The 22,111-nt window shown below is 42.6% G+C and overlaps 1 protein-coding gene across 1 annotated transcript in view; it reads right to left on the minus strand.

The window, feature by feature from the left end:
- tenm2a (teneurin transmembrane protein 2a) overlaps positions 1–20,190 on the minus strand; it is a 235,680-nt gene extending 215,490 nt beyond the window's left edge. Inside the window, exon 1 of the mRNA XM_050042757.1 lies at positions 19,376–20,190. The gene's annotated coding sequence lies outside the window, so the exon portion shown is untranslated. The remainder of the gene's footprint in view (positions 1–19,375) is intronic.
- Positions 20,191–22,111: the final 1,921 nt, after the last annotated feature.

Consider the following 22,111-nt stretch of genomic DNA (forward strand, 5'->3'; position numbering starts at 1 on the left):
AGAGATATTCTTTTCTATTTCATGCATTATGCTTTGTCATCAACACCCGGTGCCTACATTACCCACAAGGCAACTCAATCACAAACAGTTTGGTTAGAGATTTGGGTGTTATGCTGGTAGCATGTAATGTAGCCTTGAGCTGCTAGCCTTAAGGTGTGTATATATATGTGTGTGTGTGTGTGTGTGTGTGTGAGTGTACATAGTGCAGTTTGTTGCCCATCCCTAAAACCAGGACAGCCCTGGGTTGCTGTCATCTTTAAAGCCCTTACTGTCCTCCTACGTGCTGGTGTTTCCCTTCAAGTCACAAAAAAGACACAAAGTCCCATTGATGCCCACTATGCTCCTCCTCTTCTCTCTCTGTGTCTGTCTGATTCACTCACACACACACACACACACACACACACACACAGACGAGCTGCCCCATTAAAAGCTGCAGAAAAAAGCAGGCGGCCTTTGTCCCATTACTGTGGAGGGGAGCTGATGTTACTGAAGTTGGCAGCTAGGGATGACTGGGAGCCACCTTGGTCAGCTGACATTATCCTGCCCCTCAAATGTTACCCAGCCCTGCAGCGCTGTCTGTCTATCTGTGTGTGTGTCTGTTGTACTATTTGTCCTTGTCCAAATGCAACTCCTGGATGGAGTAGCCATTTGTCGCAAGGTGGACAGGAGAGACAGAGAGAGACAGAGAGAGAGAGAGAGAAGGTGGTAATCTGAGTGGATCTGAGCGCTGATCCTCTTCGGCTCTCATAGTGTTTGTAGGAGGTCACATCAAGCTTGAGCTCTGGGATAAAAAAACAGAGCAGATATGATATTTGGACGGGAGCTAAAGTCACCAGCAACTGATTGAAAAAGGATCAGCGTTATAGTAGTATAGAAAAATATGGAAAAATAACTTGAGTTATCCGCCTGTGCTCTTTATATCTCTGTTTTTGTGTTGATATGACCGAGGTGAGACTCACATGTGCCGCAGGGTTACAGACGCACACAGATTGAGTCACACAAAATCTTAAGAGGTGTAATGGGTCAACGACCATTAAAAGTTGATGACAGCTGTAATGCCGAAGGTCTGAATTGAGTCAAGACAGAGGAGACAAGCCTCCAACGGTAGTCTGGGTATGAGGCTGAAACCCAGGCAAACAGTCCAGATGGGTCAGCGGCACTGCGCCAAAGCCCTCCTTAACCTGCTGGGCCAGGGAATCAGCCACACTTCACAGCTACGGCAGAGATCACACACAAACACACACATGCAGATAAATCTCTACCTGCACTCACTCACATTCAGAGCAGGTGTAGCCAATCGGATCAGTTTAAAAATTCCATCCGCAATCTTGAAATGTTAGGTAATAAAAGCCAGCTCGCTAGTTTGTCTATGGTAACTGCCGTAAAACAGCTACCGCCTTGCTTTATAGATTGAATGTCATAAAAAGATCAATTTGTTTCTTTGGGAATAAGCAATAATACAGTGCATTTAATATTCCTTTTTACAGACTTGTTTATTTTCATGTAGACTGGAGCATTAGAGATGCCATTATAAGGCCTGGGTAAATTGGTCCACTGAGGCTTGATCTAGCCCATAACAAGCACCCGCGATTCTAAAACATTTATGCAACATCGCCCAACATTACAGCTTTCAGTATTTGTTATGGGGAATTATATGGTCCCTATAGATGATCAAGAACGCTGTAATTGCACAGCACAGTTACTCTTTTCCTTCTCTTGTCATGTGGAACTGCATGAGGAAAACCCATTTTGCACCCCTCCTGAAAACAGCCATTAACTTGTTTGGGCTTTTCATAGTTTATCACTAATTAATGCAGAATTAGCAGGCTGATTGTCCTGAAAACTTCCAAAATTGTTCTGAGTTGTCAGGGAGAGGCTTTTGAAAATAGCTCTCTCTCACTCGTCTCTAAACGTGTGATTATGCATATCAGCCGCAGCTCTGCTTTGCTGCACCGGAAGACGAGCCAGAGAAGAGGGGATAGGGAAAGGGGAATATGTGCACGTACGTTGTTAGCAATTACTTTTCCTGAGAATAATCGTCAGGCAACTGTGGGGCACACCGAGTAAATAAGAACATAAGTCGGGTTTAGGGCACATTGTTATCACAGCCGCGCCAGTGCTATGACTGTGAAATGGAGAGTGCGGTTTCACTGCTCTCAAAAATCACTCTCGCCCACTGGGCTAGCGTCCCTCAAGTTCAGCTCACCCGGTGTGATATCCTCTTGCCAATGGTGAGCGCTGGGTCCTGAAATTCCATCCCACACTGGATTTCAGTCCTTACCATATATTTTATGTTGTTTCTTAGCTCCAGCTGGGTAACACCAGCACAACACATGCCTCTAAATAACTGCCAGGCTGAGCTTTTATAGTGCTGCTACTCCAAACAAGCCTCCGTTTGCGAGCGAAACGGAGACAAAAAGGAAAGGAGGGAAAGACAAATTCCCAATCCTATCTCTTTTTTGGGGGAGAAACATAAAATAACCAATCCATTATGCGAGCACCACCCCTGCTGTGTTCCCCTGATTCCCTCTAGCTATTAGCAGCTTAGGACACAAATAGATCACACAAGATATTAAAAAGCAGCGGGAATCTAACAGTTTAAAAGCCCCACCGTAATCCTCGCTGTGGAACAAAAACACGTCTTGAATGCAGTCAAATTATTTTTTTTTGCTGATTCCGTCTTCATTTTTATGGTTATTGTTTAGTATTCATATTTTATTGTGCGTGTTTTTATTAGAGATGGAATTTACAGATACAACTCAGGTCATAAGCCAGAGTTAAAGTCATCAGAAACAACACTGACAGCACCTTATTCTCTATGTTCATATGTTTTGTTTAATTTTATATTCCATTCCCATATATGGCTCAAATAGACTATTTTCAGCAGGCTGCTATTGCACCAAAAATATTGAAGCATCTGGTCATGGCAGTATAGAGGCAGATTCAATAATGAAAACTCAGGAGACAAATGTAATGTTGTTCATAACAATGAAAATGGACAGATAAGTATATTACTATAGCGGATTCCATAGCTTTACCCTCAAAACTTCACAGATTTGTACATGACAGGAAATAAAACATTTTGTCAGACCTGATCAAGGAATCAAGTGGTGAGTGAGGTTGAAGTTAACGGCTTTTGACATCATTTAACTGACAGCACCTGGGTGTGCTATAGAGATCATATCAGAATGTGTGCGCACTGTGAAAGGCAGTATCATATTGGTACAAATTTGACACGTATTTAGGAATTGTTGTTCATCACAAGCAAACACAATTAGTGGGCAGCAATACAAATATTAATGCCCTCTGTCGTGCCACTTTCAATAATTTCAGCGACAGACAAACAACGTCCTTGAACTCTTTGATGGACTGCATGATCTCCTTTGTCCAGTGACTCCACAGGATCCCACCATTCATGCTCAATCATTGGATTCCCCAGTCTGATTCAAACTCTCACTGGATTTAGCTCTTTTTCGGGTTATAAAATCCATGTTGAGGAAAATGAAATACTGGCACACATAATAAACACGAAGGCAGTTTAACTGATTATGTCAGCGTGCCTTTATAAACTAAATCCATGAAAATCCATGAAACTAAATCCAGAAAAATAGCACGGGGTGCGCATGTTTGCTCTAAGACTTACTCTGGGTAGTTAGAGGCAAGGTCCTAATTTCAATACCAAAATTGCACTTAAGCCTTTTCACATATCTTATGCTGACCTTACGCCAGATGAAATTTGAAGTGATTTCAATTTTCAGGAAATTTTCAAATTTAGAATCTAATCACAGAGTTGTGCTCTGCTGGCAAAGCATATGAAAGATACAACAGCGCAGAATTTTTTCATAGTGGTAGGCAGATGGGGCCACTGAAAATCCTGGGGTGGCACACCAACACCAAAGGCAATAACTGAATGTTAGGCCCTCTATTATGCTGTTTAAGTATAGGCTACTTGAAACCTATGTCAATATGTGAGTTAAGCAATTGCATACTGATATAATTTGGTGTCTCATTTCACAGTTAATGTTACTAATTATCTGATGTGTGCAGTGAGTTCCACAACAATCCTGCGTTAATGTGCCATATATCTGTATGTGTTAGGTGATTCATTGTTCTTCGAATAGCCTGATTGTCCTTTTGCTTAGAAAGACAAATATACAGCCTCAATTAGAAGGAGTACATTTATTGTAAGGAACACAACATTTACTGCAAATAATCCCTCTTAAATTTAGGGGATAGGGCGGCACAGTGGTGCAGTGGTTAGCAAGAGGGTTCCAGGTTTGAATTTGCGGGATAGTGTGAAGTTCTATGGCTTCCTCACACAGTCCAAAACATGCAAGCTAGGTTAATTGGTGACTCTAATTCCCTGAAGGTGTGAATATCAGTGTGAATGGTTGTCTGGCTCTAAGTGTCAGCCTGTGATAGTCTGGCAATCTGTCCAGGATGAACCCCACCTCTTGCTCAATGTCAGCTGAGATAAGCTCAAGCGCCCCATGACCCTGCACCAGGATAAGTGGTTGCAGATAATGACTGAATGAAGGAAGTTCAGGGGAGGCACATGGGTACCCATAGAACCCATTTTTATTGAGATGTCTTGAGGTGAAAGGTCACATAGGTTAACTACTCTCGCGCACACACTGCAAGAGAGGATAGGTAGAGACGCTGTGCTGCTGTCGGAGGAGCCGCTGAATGAGTTCCCTCTGAGCGGTAACTTGCTAAAAGGGTCTGAGAAGTCCGCACTGTTCATAAACCATTCAGGACGCCCAGGCCTAACGACGCCACAGTTTATTCCACACTACTGAAGCTGCTCTTCTTTTTAGAACCGCAGCAGAGTTGGTAATATTTTGCTTTCAGCCATTCTTCTTGTTGTTGCCGTGAGTAACAGTATGACGTCTACTACTGTGTTGTTATTTAGCCCCCTCCCCGTCAAGCTAGCATGGCTTATTTGCTGGTAGCTGGTACAGCAGCGGTGTATCAGGTGATGCCCCCCCCCGCCCCTTTGGGGGCGCTAATGCCCAGTCAGTCTTTTTCTCATTTTGACATTCTAACACATTCGAGCATGTTTGATATTAAAGTGGGGGTTTGTTTTGCTGAAAAGATGCACAATGACCAATAACAATTTTAACAATTTTACATTCCATGTACACTCCATTGTAAAAATACATGAGTTGTTTTTGCCTAAATTCAGCAAACCTGTAGTCAAAACAAGTTAAACATGATAAGGTTCAGAGGTGGTTACACTGGTATAAACGCATGGAACTGAATTTTTGAAACACTGTTGGGTTGAAAACCATGCAAAGGCAAGTTTGAAACCAATCATTTGTGGTTTAATCAATTTTGCTGTTTATTGCCGCAAAGACTTTAAATTTAGTTAACCGTCACATGTGACTTCATGCATTCAAATGTGTTTACAAAAAACATGGAGGATTTTATTTCATTAGAGATTGTCACATCAGCCAGTTTCCACTTCTCCAGACTCTAAATTACTTGAGGAAAAGAAAAGCTTTCAGTTCTCGTAGGTAGCAGCAGGACTAATAATTGTTTATTAAACACCTAATTTGGCTGCAACATAGCTGACTCTCAAGTCAAATAACAATCTATTGATACTGTTACAAGTTAATTATTCCGACTGCTGTGTCAGATTGCCTAATCAGTCACTTTTTGACCAAGCAAAATATTGGTATATTTACAAAACTGTTTCACTTAAATGAATTGCTAAATAATAGCATTCTGTGTGTGACTTTTGATATTTAAAACACAGCGGGACATGTGACCTCCTGCATCAATTTAAAATGAGTACACAGGTAAATCAGTATATTTTAATCTAGTCTGTGTCCAAGGATCCTCGATCAGTTCAGTCACCGTAAACACACATTAATTAAATCAGCATGGTGTCTGATGTAGCTATGAAAAAATAGGAATAAACCCTTTAATCAAGCAGAGGTAAATCTCTCAATGTGAACATCAAATACGGCATGCTTCAAAAAGGAACAATTCAAACTTGAAAGGCCCAGATAACTTCACAGTATGAATCAAACACATCGTTCCCAGAACCCATCCTCAGTCCTTATCAGACCTCCCTCCTCAATTACAGACATATTCTTAAATCAATGTGGAGTGATAGCAGTGTAAAGAAGAAGACAGTGGAGTGGACTCGAAGACGTCTGGTGTCTAGACCACTCTGGCTAGATCCACACACACACACACACACAGTGACGTGACATGCCCTTATTATCCCTGACGTCACTTCACACCGGGTGCCTATCAGGACTCGACACTTGCACAAACAAATAGAAAATCTTAAGGCGAGACGACACCCGGTTGCAAATTAAAAGCTAAGGATTTAACCTTAAGTACCGATGTCCTCCTGACCACACGTTATAAATATAACTACTACACATTCACACACATGGCATAGTTGTAAAAAGAAGTGTTGGCGCACACAAGCCTCAGAGGGCATGTTCAAGCGCAATCACATCACAACATCCACTCACGTTATTACCATTCACCATCTCTTTGTAAAGATCAAATATGAATGGAGGAGACAAGTCATTCTCTGTGTGCGCTTGTGCGAGTGTGTCTACATGTGTGTGATGAGATTAGAATCATCCAGGACATTCATCTAGTCTGTAGCTGGTGAGGAGATTGAGTGGGGTTGGGTGATATGATAGCACTTTCACAAAGGATTACATTACTCCGTCTCCCATTCTCTCTGCGTCATACAGTACTCTTTTGCTCTCGCCCAATCCTCACATTTTATGATGGACAATGCCTATGTTGTGAATTGAGCTGCTGCTAGATAAAGGATTAAGACCCAAAGAAATGGAGCTATACGTGCGCACAAGCTTTTGTGGGTGTATGTTTAAGTTAGATATGATTTGCTTTCTTTTGTGAATCGGTATTCATCCGCCGCTGTTTTCACTGTGCCATGAGCTATGTGAGAAAATACATATTACAGGCTAATTATGCAGTTTGGTCTATCTAACCAGAAAGTCATCTCACACATGTATTGAGCAGGGCAAAAGCAAAAGTCCCCAGTAGGAAGAGCATGTTTATAGCCAAGGCACGACGTTGTCAGTACTATTGGTGCCATTACAGAAAGGATGATTAAATGTATGTTTAAATGCCAGGCTATGATAAGGATAACCATTAGTTAATGAAATAGGTTACAATCTAGTCCAAGCTGCTGCCCATTTAATTGCAGTTAGCAACAGCAGGGATAGATGTATGGAGTAGGAGTTTCCTCTGTTACTTCATGTGAATGTAAATGTTATGTTTGGCTTTTAGTGCGCTAATGACTTCATGTGATTTAGCATCAGGGATTAATTGTGAATAAGGTCCTTGAATAATAAAAAACAAACAAAAAATGCAACCCCTTTTTCATACTATTTATCTATGGCATTATTTGAGCAATAATTTAATGTATTTCAATTCTGTAGTTACCTCTATATATAGTTGTTTTCATTGTTAATGGTGGGGTCCGCCATTTCCGCATTTGATTCAAATTGCCTTCACATGCACAAGGGATTTATGGGAAACAATGTATGTAAACCAGTATTGCTATTTTTAAACTAATCTCAGTAAAATCAGCATGTTTACTGTGCACTCTCCCACAACCTTATTAGAGCTGTATTAAAGGGAAGGTTCACCCCAAAGTAAAAAATACATATTTTTCCTCTTACCTGTAGTGCTATTTAGACTATTGATCTAGATTCTTTTGGCACAAGTTTGGTGTTAGAGTGCTGGAGATATTGGCCAAGAGATGTCTGCCTTCTCTCCAGTATAATGGAACTAGATGGCACTCAGCTTGTGGTGCTCAAAGTGCCAAAAAAAAATAAAAAAATACACTCAAAAACCTCAACAGCAATGTCTCTTTTCAGAGAATCATGACCCAGTTGCTCCAGATAATCCACAGACCTTGTTGTGAGCAGCTTCATGTAAGAACTATTTTCTTTCTATTGAACTACAACCAACCTCTGCTAGCTCACCTAGCACAACTGAGCTAGCTAACGTCAGAGCTCAGCTGACGAGGATGCTATTAATGTTTATATCTCACGCTGTCACGAGCACAGGCCTCTTGTCCATGAGTAGATACATGCTTCCTTCTATGCGGTGATACAGTTGGTGGGGGACCTGCTGGGAGTAATATTTAGTTTAAGAGTTGCAGGTGAAGGTAACCAACTCCCTCTGCTGTGCCCTGCTGTTGTTCAGGGAACTACTTGCATCATGCGCTAAAATCAGATTGCAGTGGCCATTATTTTTGACTGACTGACTTATTAAAATGTGTTTGTTTTGCTGCATTGTAAACAGACCAGTTGCTCTTCTTTGTACTGCTGACAAAGTGGTGGCTCAAGGAGTGTTTCCACCACTAAGCACAAGTGTCGCCAAGTCAACCACTGGCAGCTCACAAATCCAAACTTTATAGTATAAAAATATACACACATTTGTCTTAATGGGTATTTACAATGCAAGAGACTATAGGGCAAGATCTTTCATCACAGCAGAGTCAGCCTACATAAGGCTGCATATAAACATTATACATTCTAGAGATGTAGGTGTTTTAATGTGTTTATTATACGCTTTGCAGTAGCACAGCTTATAATAAGCACGTCCCTCAAATTGAGTTGATTGACTCACGGATATATTTCACAACAACTTAACTTACTCACCGTCTTTTAAATGCATTATAATTGGTCTTAATTGTATGTTATCAAGCACGTTGTCATTAAGTGGTTACTACATTTCTCTTTTTTCCCCTCACTGATAAATCATACTTTATTTCCCAAAAGACATGAGCCCTCACTAAAAACCTTTAATTGCACAACCACAATATCTTCCTAAAAAAGTCAGTGCAAATTCCTTTAAAAAAAAACCCACTCCCATGAGAGAAAAGGTCAGTGTGTTCACAGACTAAAAGCTGGTCACTAGAGAGATAGAAAAAGAGAGAGCGCGGGCTTGATAAACAGACAGAGAAGCCGTAATGACAAAAGCGTAGGAATCTAAGCTACAGTTGACTGTAAATGCTCTCCATTACAATAAATGACTTCATTACAATAAAGATGTGTTCAACCACCCTCTGTGTTTCAATGAGTATGACTGTGCAACGATTCGTTGAAGTGTGCTCAAGTAATAGAGCTTCAGATGCAGCCTGTGGTATTTACACTTATCCTCTCAATGTGCCGGCTCAGGACTGCCAAAGAGTATTTGTACCTGCGCAGAGCACCTGAATATGCACTTATGCGCACACACAGAGACACACAGCTGTATCCCACTGATACGGCCAGTCTCTGCCTTTCTCTGTGCTTATTAAGACATTGAAGCTTTTAGCACCTAGCAGCACTAATCCTATAGCCTTATGCTCACTGGTACTGGAGCCAAATGGCCTTATACAGAGGCTCTCTCACTCCTCCTCTCCCTCCCTTTCTCACCCTCTTCCTCTGTGTGTGAGTGTGAGCATCTGTGACTGTTTGTGATGAATGGACAAGGCGAAAGAGGAGAGGGGTGAATGTGAGACATTGCACCACTGAGGTCAGTGAGGAGAGAGAAAGAAGAGAGAATGAACAAGGGAGGCAGAGACGAAAAGAGAGGATGGGTGTACGACGGGGTTGGGTGGTGCAAATGTGTGTGTTGGGGGTGTGGGGGGTAGTTGCACATGAATTGCATACAAAAGCACCACATGCACTCTGCCCCCTGCATTTATGTCCTGCTTGTCAGGCATGCAGAGCGTGCGAGCGCTTACGCACGCGTGTTTGTGTTTCTGCGTGCGCACTGGCGTGTGTGCGTGCATGCGTGTGCAAGGCCGAGGTAGGTTAAACTTGTACTCGTGAAGTGTTCCCAGAAGAGATTAATCATCCTGTGCTGGAATGCAGCATCGCGGTCATAAATCATCACCTGACCCCTCTCTCTCTCTCTCGCTCTCCCTGCCACACGTAGCAGTGGAGTCAGGGTAAAAGGAGTGTCATTGCATATCTGCAGTAAACAAACAGCCAACAGCCTTGACAGAAGTGTGAAAGGTAGGAAACAGAGCTAATTATCAAATACCAGAGTCTGATTGAATTATCAGTCAAATGTACGGAAGCCTGACGATCACAAGAATTAAAAAAAAATGGGAGTAGTTCTGTAAATAAAGAGGAAACCAAAACTATATAATTCTCTCATAAGATTTTAGCATAAAATATAATGTCAGCTCTAGAAGTTGTACTCCTGGCATGTGAACTGAATCTGAGAATACTGTAAAATCCAACCACATTACCAGACAGAACATTAATATTGTACCGGATTATTTTGCAAAGCCCTGGCTAACATTAAATAACATTTTTTACCTTCAGTGTAAACATTTTTGAAATTATTCATTTCTACAATTTTAGCACGTGGCAACTGCAGGATGGTAAGATCCCAAGGCTTTTGCTAGGGCTGCAACTAACGTTTAATTTCTTGTTTTGTCCCACCCCAAAGATGTTCAGTTTACTATGATGGAGAAGTAAAGAAACCAGTACATATTCACATTTAAGAGGCTGTAACGAGAGAATCTTGACTTTTTTTTTCTTAAAAAATTCTCAGACTGATTAATTGATTGTCAAATTAGTTGGTAATTAATATAATTTGACAACTAATTGATTAATCAACTAAAAGCTTTATCTGTTAAGGATGCAAACTGTGTAAAGTTAGGTGAGCTTCATGTCCATCCAGCACCACCACACTCACACTCACATTCCAACCTGCTACATTAATGACGTAATGAACGTAAACCACGTGACACAATCATCCAGTATGAACCTAACTGATAATAGGAATCCATATATATATATATATATATATATATATATATATATGTATATATGATCTGAATATGCCAAAACAGCTGGAGAGAGCCGTGAGAGCACATTTTGAAGTGTGCATTGAATCTAAATTTATCACTGTACTTTTTGTCCGAACAGAATGCTATTAATGAATAAGTGCATGCATCTATTCTTGTGAAGTAGCTACTATTCCGCTTTCTAAGCAGTGGCTATGTTAAGGACAACCTATTTTCCAGCTGCTAATCAAATGTGCAAGGACAGGTGGGAGCCAAGAGAAGCTGTTGAGCAGTTGTTTTCCTCAAACCTTCAGACCCCCCCTCCACAACTCTGATTGCAGTGGGAACAGGAAGCTAGCCGGAAGTCAACGCTACAGTGTGCATTTTGCAACCCAGGTAGAAGAAAAGAGCCTTCCTTGGTTATGTTCAAGTACATGAAATTGATTTTGTAATATTAAAAATTCAACAGCTGGGTTTCATTACTTTTCTGAGCCTATTCCCTTTCCCTTGTGGAGTGGGAAAATATCACAGTTTATTAAATTACTTCTCTGAAAAGTCTCTGGGGATGCCATCTTAACTCCCGTCCTCCTTCACAAGGCCATTTTAGACTGTAACTAGGCATGTCTGCTTAGAACGAGAGACAGAAAGAAAGAGAGTGGGGATAAGCAATAGAGGGGTGGAACGTACACTAAATTTCCTGAATTCATTGGCTGCCGCAGAGAGTTTGTGGTCATTCCATTGGCTGTGAAAGGCTTGGAATTGAATGATCCCACAAATCATGGGTAGGGGAGTTAGAGTACAGTAAATGGAGAAACCACAAGTTGTATTGCTAGTGTGTGTGCTTGCGTGTCTATGTCCCCCTTAGCTGATATGTCCTCGACTCGGGGTTACAGCAGACCCTAATACAACCTCAGCTGAAGTGTACTCAGAGATGCAAAAAGCCAAGGATATTATGCAGGTTCACCAGCACAAATTATCCTCAAGCATCATCAGAGCATTCCTAAACTACACGTCCTGTCTGAAGGGGTCAGGGCTTGACTCGGTTTATAGGCCGAAGCAATGACTAGGCAGTTTCTTTGAGCATGACTCAACCGGCCACACCTTCCTCTTAAGGGCAGCAGAGGACAAGTCCACTTTTCACTGCATTTCTCAAAAACAGAGACAGAAAGAGGAGGCAGGAGAATTTGTAATTTGTACGGGAGACTTGCCTCTCCACACTGATGGGAAATAGTTTAAAAGGAAAACTCTGCACTGCAGGGCCAACAGATGAAGGCTCTTTGTGGGAACTTTTTATACAAGCTAGCTCTGCAATGTCAGCCCAGATATTCAGTTTGATTCACTGTGGTCTGGAAAGGCTCAACAGGCTTTTTGTTTGCTTTTGCATCTTCAGGGGGAGCAATGGGATTTACAGTGGGATCAGGCCTTACCCAGTCAGCCCTCCAGCAGATGCCATATCAACTGACAGATGATAACCAGCTAACTGGCAAACATGTCACTCATTAGGCTATACCGATATTTTTCATTATTGTCTATTTTCTTGATTCAAACTTGTCAGAAAATTGTGAATTGTATGAAAAAAGTTTAATCTGTTGTCTTTAGATTGTCTAGATAGATAGATAGATAGATAGATTGTCTAGATAGATAGATAGATAATTGTTAAATCTGCTCCTTTGAGAAGCTGAAACCAGGAAAGGTTTGACAGCCTTATACAATATGGTCGATAAGTCTAAAAGACTTGGTACTAGTCATGGTCCAATGTGCAAGTAGGCAGAAGTATTAGAGACTTTATTTTTACTCAACTTAAATGTGACTAGGAGGCTCACAACAAAGCGCCATGAGCATGTGACGAGGATGAGTTAAAACCAGTCGGTCAGCTGTCAGACAGATGTAGTAAATATCATCCCACTCTGCCATCTCTTCCAACACAAAAAACCCACAGGATCCATGAGCATGGTAATCCAAGATGAAGGCTGCTCTCTACAAGCGTCACTTTCTCTAAAGCACAGCGAATGCCGGGTGTCACACACCACACACATGCGAACACACACATCACACTGCACTGAGCAGTGTCTCTTGAGCTTCAGCCCCTTGAAAAAGAACGATAGGTCACTGAGGTCACAAAGAGTACATAATGGACAGATGGAAAGAATGAGCCTCAGATTCCATGTTAGTCTGAGAAAAATTGCAGTCAACAATACTCTAATGTAATGACTGAAGGCTGGAGCCAACACAGGAATGTATAAAGACACCAGTAATGTCTGCTAAATGCTGGCTCCAAAGAAATGCCAGACTATTATGTATTCAAAATTGTTTTCACATTAAGTTAGAGTCTCACTGGCTAATTCTACGTCTAATATGTGTCTTGGCGGCAATTTTGAGAATTGTTGTTTCAATAAAGAGATATCCAGGGCTCTATTTTAGCGGCAGTGCATTACATGCTATGATCCACTGTGTTTACCTTGATTAAATCATGCGTAACCAACCGGCTGCCACAAAGTAACCACATCTACTCCTCTTCACTCTTTCTCTTCTCATTCAAAAACACAAGATTTCAGAGATGTAGCCATCTTTCTAAACTGTTTGGCAAAAATTTAATTTGACTTTTATATCTTGATATGTTATAATTGTGATAAGATATGATACTAGAGATGTCATTTTTGATTAATTTTACTTTCCATATCCTGACACCCATTAAAGGAGCTATATGTAAGAAATCTAAAGCAAATAGTCGTAAAATCCTCCTAATATGTCACAGAGACTAAGGAATAATGTTCATATAACATACTGANGCTGTATCCCGGCAGCAGCATTAGCAGCAAAGAAGCCAGACTTGCTCGAACGGTCCGCTGGAAAGCCGACGATCACGGACGCGGCGACACGACCCTGCCACGGCAGCCGCCCGTGGGCAAACAAATCAGTCTCCAGCGTGCTGCTGTCCAGCGACCTCGAATCTGTAGGGGAGGGGGGGCGGACACGACTCGCGGCAGTATTTTGAATTTGAGTGCAGTAACCGTTTTGGCCACATTCTTACATACAGCGCCTTTAACTGTGGTTCATTTTTAAGAGAAAAAAGGTGTAAAATACAAGAGGCATTTTCTGTTACAGGGTTCCTAGCTGCAGACGAGGGATATAAGACTTTTTAAGACTTTTTTAATGCCTCTCAGAATGAAATACAGTATAAGACCAATTTTACAGTAGTCAAAACTGGAAAAAAATAGACATGAACCGACATCGCCTACTTAAAGTTATGAAGAATTTTGTCCAAATATATTTTGCAACATAAAAAAATTACTTTTAGGTGATTTTAATGTAAGAGGCATTTGGTAAAAAAATTTTTTTTTCAAAGTTGCCCATTATTTTGAGCTTTTACAATTCAAAATCAGAAAAAAACTATTCACAAAAATCCTACTTTCCATGTCTTAGCATTTTTAAGACTTTGAAAGATTGGTTTGAGACATTTTAATGCCAATTAAGGCTGTAACTTTAGAATGATGGATTCAATACCTTTAAAGACGTTTTAAGGATCTGTGGGAACCCTCTTTGAGTCCAGCACTCCACTGACTCAGTGAGGTTTCACACCGCATTTCAAGGCGCTAATTGTTATCCATTAAGAGATGGTGTTGTAATGTTATGTGTTGCTTTGCTGACAGACAGGTGGCTCGAAACATAGTGCCCACTGCCCTCACTTGGGTCTCTACTGGTAAGCTAACGTTAGCATTGGTCACTTCGCACTGTGCACCACCCATTGGGTGGGAGCTATCTCACTAGCAGCACCACTTATTCATGGTTACCATTGGTAATGGCGCTCTGGTGATGGGACAGCATTGCTGCAAAAACATGATGCCCACCCTCCGGTGAGTAAGTGGCTTGATTTTGTGACGCAAAACCCCTTTAGTATTTCTAACTATGATAGCACTGAGAGCCATGCTGACACGGCTAATGGTTTTGACAGAGCTAACAGTGATAACATAGAAAGGGTGTTTGCGACTTAAAGTTGGGCTGCTTACTCACCAGGGGCGACCTGAGGGGAGACCAGAGGGTGGGCCCAGTGTTTCCACAGCAATGCTGTTGGGTCGGGATGGCATTACTAGTGGTGAACGCCGAACAGAAGAGTATTAAAATTAATCTATAGGCCGACATGTGTTACTGGTCAAACATATTCTTGATGGTTAACCAGTTAACAGTTAACCACTGACATCCCTATATGATACAGTAAATTATGACTCTTATTGCGTCGGTTTGATTTGATAGGGTGAGTCGACTGATGCAATCATTTAAAAAAAAGGATTACACAAACCCATTTCCATTTAAAAAGCAGAGGAAGTGATATGTCACATTTCCACAAAAACTTACTGAATTCTTTTTTTATCAAAACCCAAGCCACAATTCTTCAGGAAACAATGGGAAATGTCATCAACCATTTTGGTTTTTTCTTACACTCTGTGGTTTTCTACCATCTACCCACCAATTAATCAATTACTGCAATTAATGTAATTTGCTCCTTCATCAGCAAGTCTTTGTAATTTCAGCCTCTCAGAAAACCACAGCATGCTATTCCATATGTCTGGGCAAGCTCCCCGGAGGAGTACAATTAATGTTAAAAGTTGAAATGTTGAAACAGAGAGGACAATGGAGCATGAATGGATCAAACTGATGACTAGACAGCCTGAGCACGAAAATGTGGAGAGGGACAGTATGAAGTGCACAATTGGTTAGACACAGTAGATGGAGGGAGGGGGGGGGGGGGGGGGGGGGGGGCTGAGATGGTCCTCTCTCATCAAAGCCCTTCTGACACTGGTGTATGTCACGCCACCCAAAAGCTGCTCCACAGGAGTCCAAACCAGGGCAGCATAATAGGAATGAAACCATTCCTGCAGCAGTTTTCTTTTCTGGATCTGGATTTATGACACTGTGTTGATTGTGTTCCTGGCTCAAAAAAGCCATGAGCTTGTGAAACGGATGAGAGGGGTAGTAGGATAGACACAGCAGCCTATAATAGAGCTAAGCTGCTATTTTCTATTTACCAGCACGCACTGACAATTACAGCAACAGTATAAACAATGGCACCCCCTCTCCGTATTCGGTCACAAAGACCATCATTTTCACCCACCTCTCCTCTCTGTAAAGGTCAGTGTTCTTAGTTAATCAGTAGTGACAAGAGGTTGTTTCTGCTTCCATTACCACCTATCCTGTTCTGTCCGAAGTGATAAGATATTAATGTACCCTACAACAGCAGTCTTTTGCTATATTTCAAAAATGATTTTACCTGATAAAATAACAATCACGCCTTCGACTCTATTTAGCCCTGCATCATTTAAGACCTGCGTGTGAAAATGGCTTAAAAACAAAAAAACAATGGAGATTTTAAGCTGCAGGTGTATAAATCTGCTGGGGATAATTGCCTGCTTTATCCTAACTAGCATCTTCATGGAAAAATAAAAAATCTAAACTTAGCCCCCAAGACTAAATTTGATGGATTTAAGGTGTTTTAAAACTGGCCAATGTTGCTATGGTTGCACTGTCAGTGGCAACAGCGCTGAGTGTTTCACACCTTGTTAAATTGCCCAGGTAAAAGAAATAATGTTAACACCGTGCAGCAAGTAGGTGTTTCCAAAAACCAGTCAACACACTAAATAGTAAAAAGCCCAAAAAAATAACAGGCACTTTACAGCCTCTCAGGTAATTATACCTGAGAGATATATAAGCAGCTTTTTTGTTATGACATCAGATAACATGCTGCAATGTAGTTATCATTGACAGAATTTGAAACAATGACCACAATGGTGCCCATTTTGTGGTTGAAAGGGACTTTTGGCTCTAAATCGGTGACAAAATTGCAGCGGCCTAGTCACAAACATTCAGCCCACTATGCTGGTTCATTATCTAACACTGAGTGGGTTCTGAATTGGTTGGGAAGGACAAAATGTATTAACTGGGTGCTCAGTACCAATATGGGTCACGCCTGTAGTGTGAAAATGGCATTAGTAAAATTGGACCCTTGAGGCTTTCTAATGCTGTTTTCCATCTGTTTGCATGTGTGAATGTGGACGGTCCTATCTGCACAATGCAGGACAACACAGGGTACCACTGACCTCTGAACAGCCCCGCAGCCCTGGCGGCATGTGTTTATTTGATGCGCGTGCGTGTGTGTGTGTGTGTGTGTGTGTCCGTATGCGTGTGCGTATGCATTAGGGTTATTGTGTGAAGCCTTCAGTCTTTAATCCCCTAATCTGCTGAACCCTGGAAATCACTGCAGTCATCTGTCAGCTGGGTCAGAGCGGGCTGCTGGGTTCAACACAAGCACACGTATGCACACAAACAAACACACACACTCAATGATGGTCATTTATTCAACAGGGCCAGCCTCATTTCAGTCTAATGAAGATTGATGCTGCTCTTTCCAGGCCTCACAGGTGTTGCAGTAAAATGTATGTATAACCCACATAGAGGCAGAGAGAAAGAGGAAGGAGATGGATTAAGGCAGAGCTTCACTCTCTCATCATATTCACATGTGAATTAACGAAATATCCATAATGCACATAAAAAGTGTGCGTGTCTAAAAGTCAATCTACGCAACATTTCCATGGTAACAGCACAGAGTTAATCTTATTGAATAGTTGCGAAGGTCCAACAAGGACATGGACTCAGAGAATCCGTATAGTGCTCAGACCCTTGAGTCAAGTCTAAACCTCTCAGGCCTGTTTGTAAGTGTGTGTGTGTGTGTTGCTATGCCAAATGGGACACCCTGAGGGCTTGTCTGAAGATTGTGGTTGACACGGCCTGCTGCTGTCCAGTGTGAGCTCCTATTAGCACTTAAGACCGTTGCTCGCTACACATATGCACACACACAAACACACTGGTGGTCATAATTATGCTTGGCAGGTTAAAGACTGACGGTGGAGTCGGTCCGCGTGAATAAAACAGTCATGGCTAAAGTACGCTGTGTGCACTTGCTTCCATATGCATGTATTTAAATGTGTGTCAGTAATGATTGCACGCCAAACTGCGGGCTTTGCTTTCTTTTTTTTTTTTTTTGATTTATGTGCCCCTGTCAAGAGCTCAAGACGGAGGGATGGAAAGTGGGAGAGAGATCAAAGAGCGCGAGAGATCACACAGACGCAGGCAGGCTTGAAGAGAGCTAAAGGTGGAGGAGGAGATAGAAGGGCCACAGAGAGAAACTGTACCAGTTAGATTGAAGTGTGAATCTCAGCAGGGTGTCTCATCATCAAGATCTGCATGGCATCTGTGTGTCTCTGTGTGTTTTCATGTCATAAGGTGCTGACGACTGCCAGGCTGTGGGATCTACAGCTGGTGTGTGGGCCTTCTCCCTTGACACCTTACTTGATACACAACCGACTCCAAAAGTTTTTCCAATGCGCCCTGAAACTTATTGCAAGCATATGGCGCCAAACCCTTAACTAAGAGTCACACTCGTGCCCGATGAATATTCCTTCCTGAGTGAATGACTTCCTGTAGTGTTATGGTCCTCTCTGCAGCTCGAGGGAAGCCAGCTGGGCTGTGGCTTTCAGCCTCTCTGTGTCACTAAAAAACACAGAGCATGGCAGCAGAGGAAAGATTATTAGAATTCAGGACGACACGCGCGCACCTACACTGCCTGGACCTTTGATTTAGTCCTCCAGCAAAGCACAATACCGTGCATTATTTCTAATCCAATACATGGCAGCATGTGAGCAAGTTGGTGAAATATTCATGAATACAAAGACGGCAGAAAATATAAATTGCAGTGTAGAAATTGGTGCGTTTGAGCAGATTAACTCGTGAAATGTGGAGAGGCAGGAGCGCGCGGGCAACAGCCGCGGCCGCGCTGGATGCGACGCAGAGCTGTGGCCGTCCCGAGGAGAGGAGGTTGTGCGGTAATGACAGGTCAAGCAGCCAATTAAAGCCCACCAGTAACTCCATCTTTGTCATGATGACGAAAAAGCTTTTTTTTTTTTTTTTTTTTGAAGGGCAAACTCACTTTATTACGCATGTACGGCGAGAGATGAGATGAGGATGCTGCGCTGCGGTAGCCATAAACACGTCGGACGGGATCTAAAAGGTTAGCCGAGCTGCTGCCCCTCATCACGACGGCTCATGACATGCCATCTTGACCCTATAAAGCAAGAAAGCTCTGCACAGCCAGGACACGTGTGTTTTTTTCCCACAGATATCATAATGTGTTGGCATGCCGCGCAGATGTGTGCAAACCTCACACACCACAAACTCCATAGCGATCCATGTAAGGTCATCCCTGCCCAGGGAACTATTAACAAGGCAGATGGACATTATGACACACACAAATGGCACTGCGGACACGCGAAGGGAGCCCTGTGTCAGTGTGACCAATGCCATGTCAAGTGCACGCTCACTCGAGGACCACAAATGTTATTCCGATAAAAGGCACCTCAATGTCACCGCTCCGCGCTGCCCTCCCCGTCCTACTTGCCACAACAACTGATGGTGCACACACACACACACACACACACACACATATGTGGCGTTTGTGGTCGCACAGGCTGCTGTGTAAACAACAGGAGCGCGTAAGCATCGTTTCCATATGAATATATTTGAAATATCACCCACCTTTTTTCTGTCCAGCTATGCGCGGCACTCACTGCATAATCCTCCTTCTTCAACTTGAACTTTTTTCCTTCCCTCCAATCGAACAGCCCGGAGCTACTTGACACTTGTTTATTGCATACTTTTCTTTGCCCTGTCTGTCCTGACAAGCAGCTACTGCACACAGCGCGAGATGAGAGCACGGGGGGTGAGCTGATGGAGAGGAAAGGCTATAAGCCTCCAGTACAACATCTTCACCAAACCGGTGGGATCAAACGGTGCAATCCATTTCGCGGTGATGGTCGTTATAGGGAGCAGTGCTGACTGGGAAAAAAGAAGACACGGACTCCAAACCGGACGAAGGCAGCTGTGCGCAAACTGCACGTCTTCAGTTGATTCTCTCGTCAGACCTGAGAAGCGGCGGGCAGGCAGGCGGGCATGCTCTGAACGTGAGCGACGGCCGATCGGTTAAGGCTGCGCGCGGCAGCATCCAGGGAGCGACCATCCACACACAGTATAGAGGAATGACCGAGGCTCGCGGAGCGCGCGTTCACGGCCAAAGCCAAGTCAATGGTCATTATCAGTGCATGTGGAGGGTAATCCACTGTGGACTGGCTGCAGCTGCATCCCGAGGGGATGACATGCGGGGATCAGCTGCAATTAAACAATTAGAATTCAAAACTGGAATATATGCTATTATAGGTCATGCTTAACTGGAAATCACTGCAGATTCAAATGCAAAAAAAGAGCATTGTATCATTATTCTATAAAGATATATTGCCTGCTATTTCATCATGCTGTGATACACCACTGAATATTATTCTATGATCATTTACATGTACTGTATTAAAGGAATAAAAGGTCACTTCCATTATGCCAAATGGGCCACAGCAGCGTTGCCACATATATTTACAGCCGAACCGGCAAACTTGACTCTGGCTGTATTTTCCAGAGCTTGAACGTGCCTGCTTTGGGTGTTAGTACCCTCCTTCTGCGGCCTGGCGCTCATTACAGTGGTCCTCATGCATCTCTTTTTAAACAGTGCACCCACTGCACTGCAGGCTACTGTTCACATTAGCACACTGCCTAATGGGCTTTCTCTGTATTAGCAGCAATAGAAAGGTGCAATAACAGAAGCATGCAATTATGCACCATAACTAGGGAAAACATTGTTAACAGTTACCCTACTGCCTCTCATTCTCCAAGCTGTAAATGCATATTTCCCAATGGAGGTATGATAATAACGCCCGCTTATTTGAAAACACCTTGTAAGGAGAACCTTGTGGCTCTTTTGATAAAGATTTCATTTCAGAGGCATTTTTATGCATAACTGGGGATTGGCAGGGGACATAAAACTCCCACTTCTGGCTTTATTTATTTATTTATTTATTAACTCTTTAATGTCCACCACGGATATATTGATTAAGACGAATAAGGGAGTCGGATTATGGGAGGAAACCTCGACGTGATTGGAATCCGCAGATGGCACAGTTAAACCCAGAGCGAAGGGTGAAGGGGAAGAGGAGGGAATCATCGGATCTCTTGTGGGTAACACAGGTGCAGTACGAGATGAAAAATGCAGATGAGGGGAGGATGGCGTACTGAACCATTTTTAAGTCCCCCAGTGATAACCTAAAAAAACAGCTTTGACTTGGGCCCACGGTTCCCCATTCTTAATCATGCAGGTGCAGCTTGTCCGGAGCTTTAAAGTTCCCCCTACACTGTCCATTGTTGAGTTTTGTTTTCTTTAAGATAATGAGCTGAGCATAGCTGCTTTAAGGGACAACATAAGCTTGTTGTCAAAAAATGTATCATTGCTTGCAGTCATTAGTTTCCCCACTCATATAAAGTGTTCCTCTACGAGAATAACAATAATAAAAATATACAGTGTTGACATTTCCCAGGGTGTTAGTGGGGATTTGGGGGTAATGATGTCAGCAGAATTAAATCTGTCCTTTCCATCCGTCTGCACTTAAGTCCTTGCATATGGGCACACACCTAGAGATTAGCCCTAATATGTCCTATAACAGGCCAACACTTAGCCCACGAGCATAGATGTGGAGACTGGCCAGTGAACAAACCCAGATTAGATCGCCCAGAAGCTGCAGCTACGGGTGGCTGACCAGCACATTGCTCATCGGTTTAAAATCGACCTCCGAGTAGACAGCCGCCAGCTTCTGCCTACAGGCTGCCCGTGTTCCTCCTCCTGCCATAATGTAGGATCAGTGATGGCAATCCTCCACCCTCTCTTTTAACACATTAGGGCACATAAAGGGCCTCCAGTGGCATCTGGAAATCCACGTTTTTCTTCTACTTGTCAATCAAATTGTTTGTCTTCCTTTAAATCAAACTTTGACAATCTTTTGCCAATTAGTTGGCAGCTAGGTTCCATTTCTTATATACCCGGCCTTTCCATCCTGTCCCTTTGCCTTGTGCCATAATTAGAAACTGCCATGTTAAAAAGTGATGGATCATCATAAAATCTGACCCCTTGGATGAATGTGTTGCTCAAGACTTGCTCAAATGAGGAAAAAATCATCCTGAGGCGAGTTGTCAGATGGTATACGTGTAGATGAGTTAGCTGACCTTTCTCTATCACGAGCCAATATTAGCACAAGCCATTATAACCTATCAAAGCCTAATGCTTATAGCCAATGCTCAGGGGTCCTGGAGCCTCGCAGCACTCGGGTTGAGAATTGCGTTCCCGGCCTTATCTCCACCATTACAGGCTGCACAGTGTCAGGGGCTCGGGTTAACCTT

Source organism: Epinephelus moara, chromosome 4 (assembly GCF_006386435.1).
Source record: "Epinephelus moara isolate mb chromosome 4, YSFRI_EMoa_1.0, whole genome shotgun sequence".
Taxonomy (NCBI): domain Eukaryota; kingdom Metazoa; phylum Chordata; class Actinopteri; order Perciformes; family Serranidae; genus Epinephelus; species Epinephelus moara.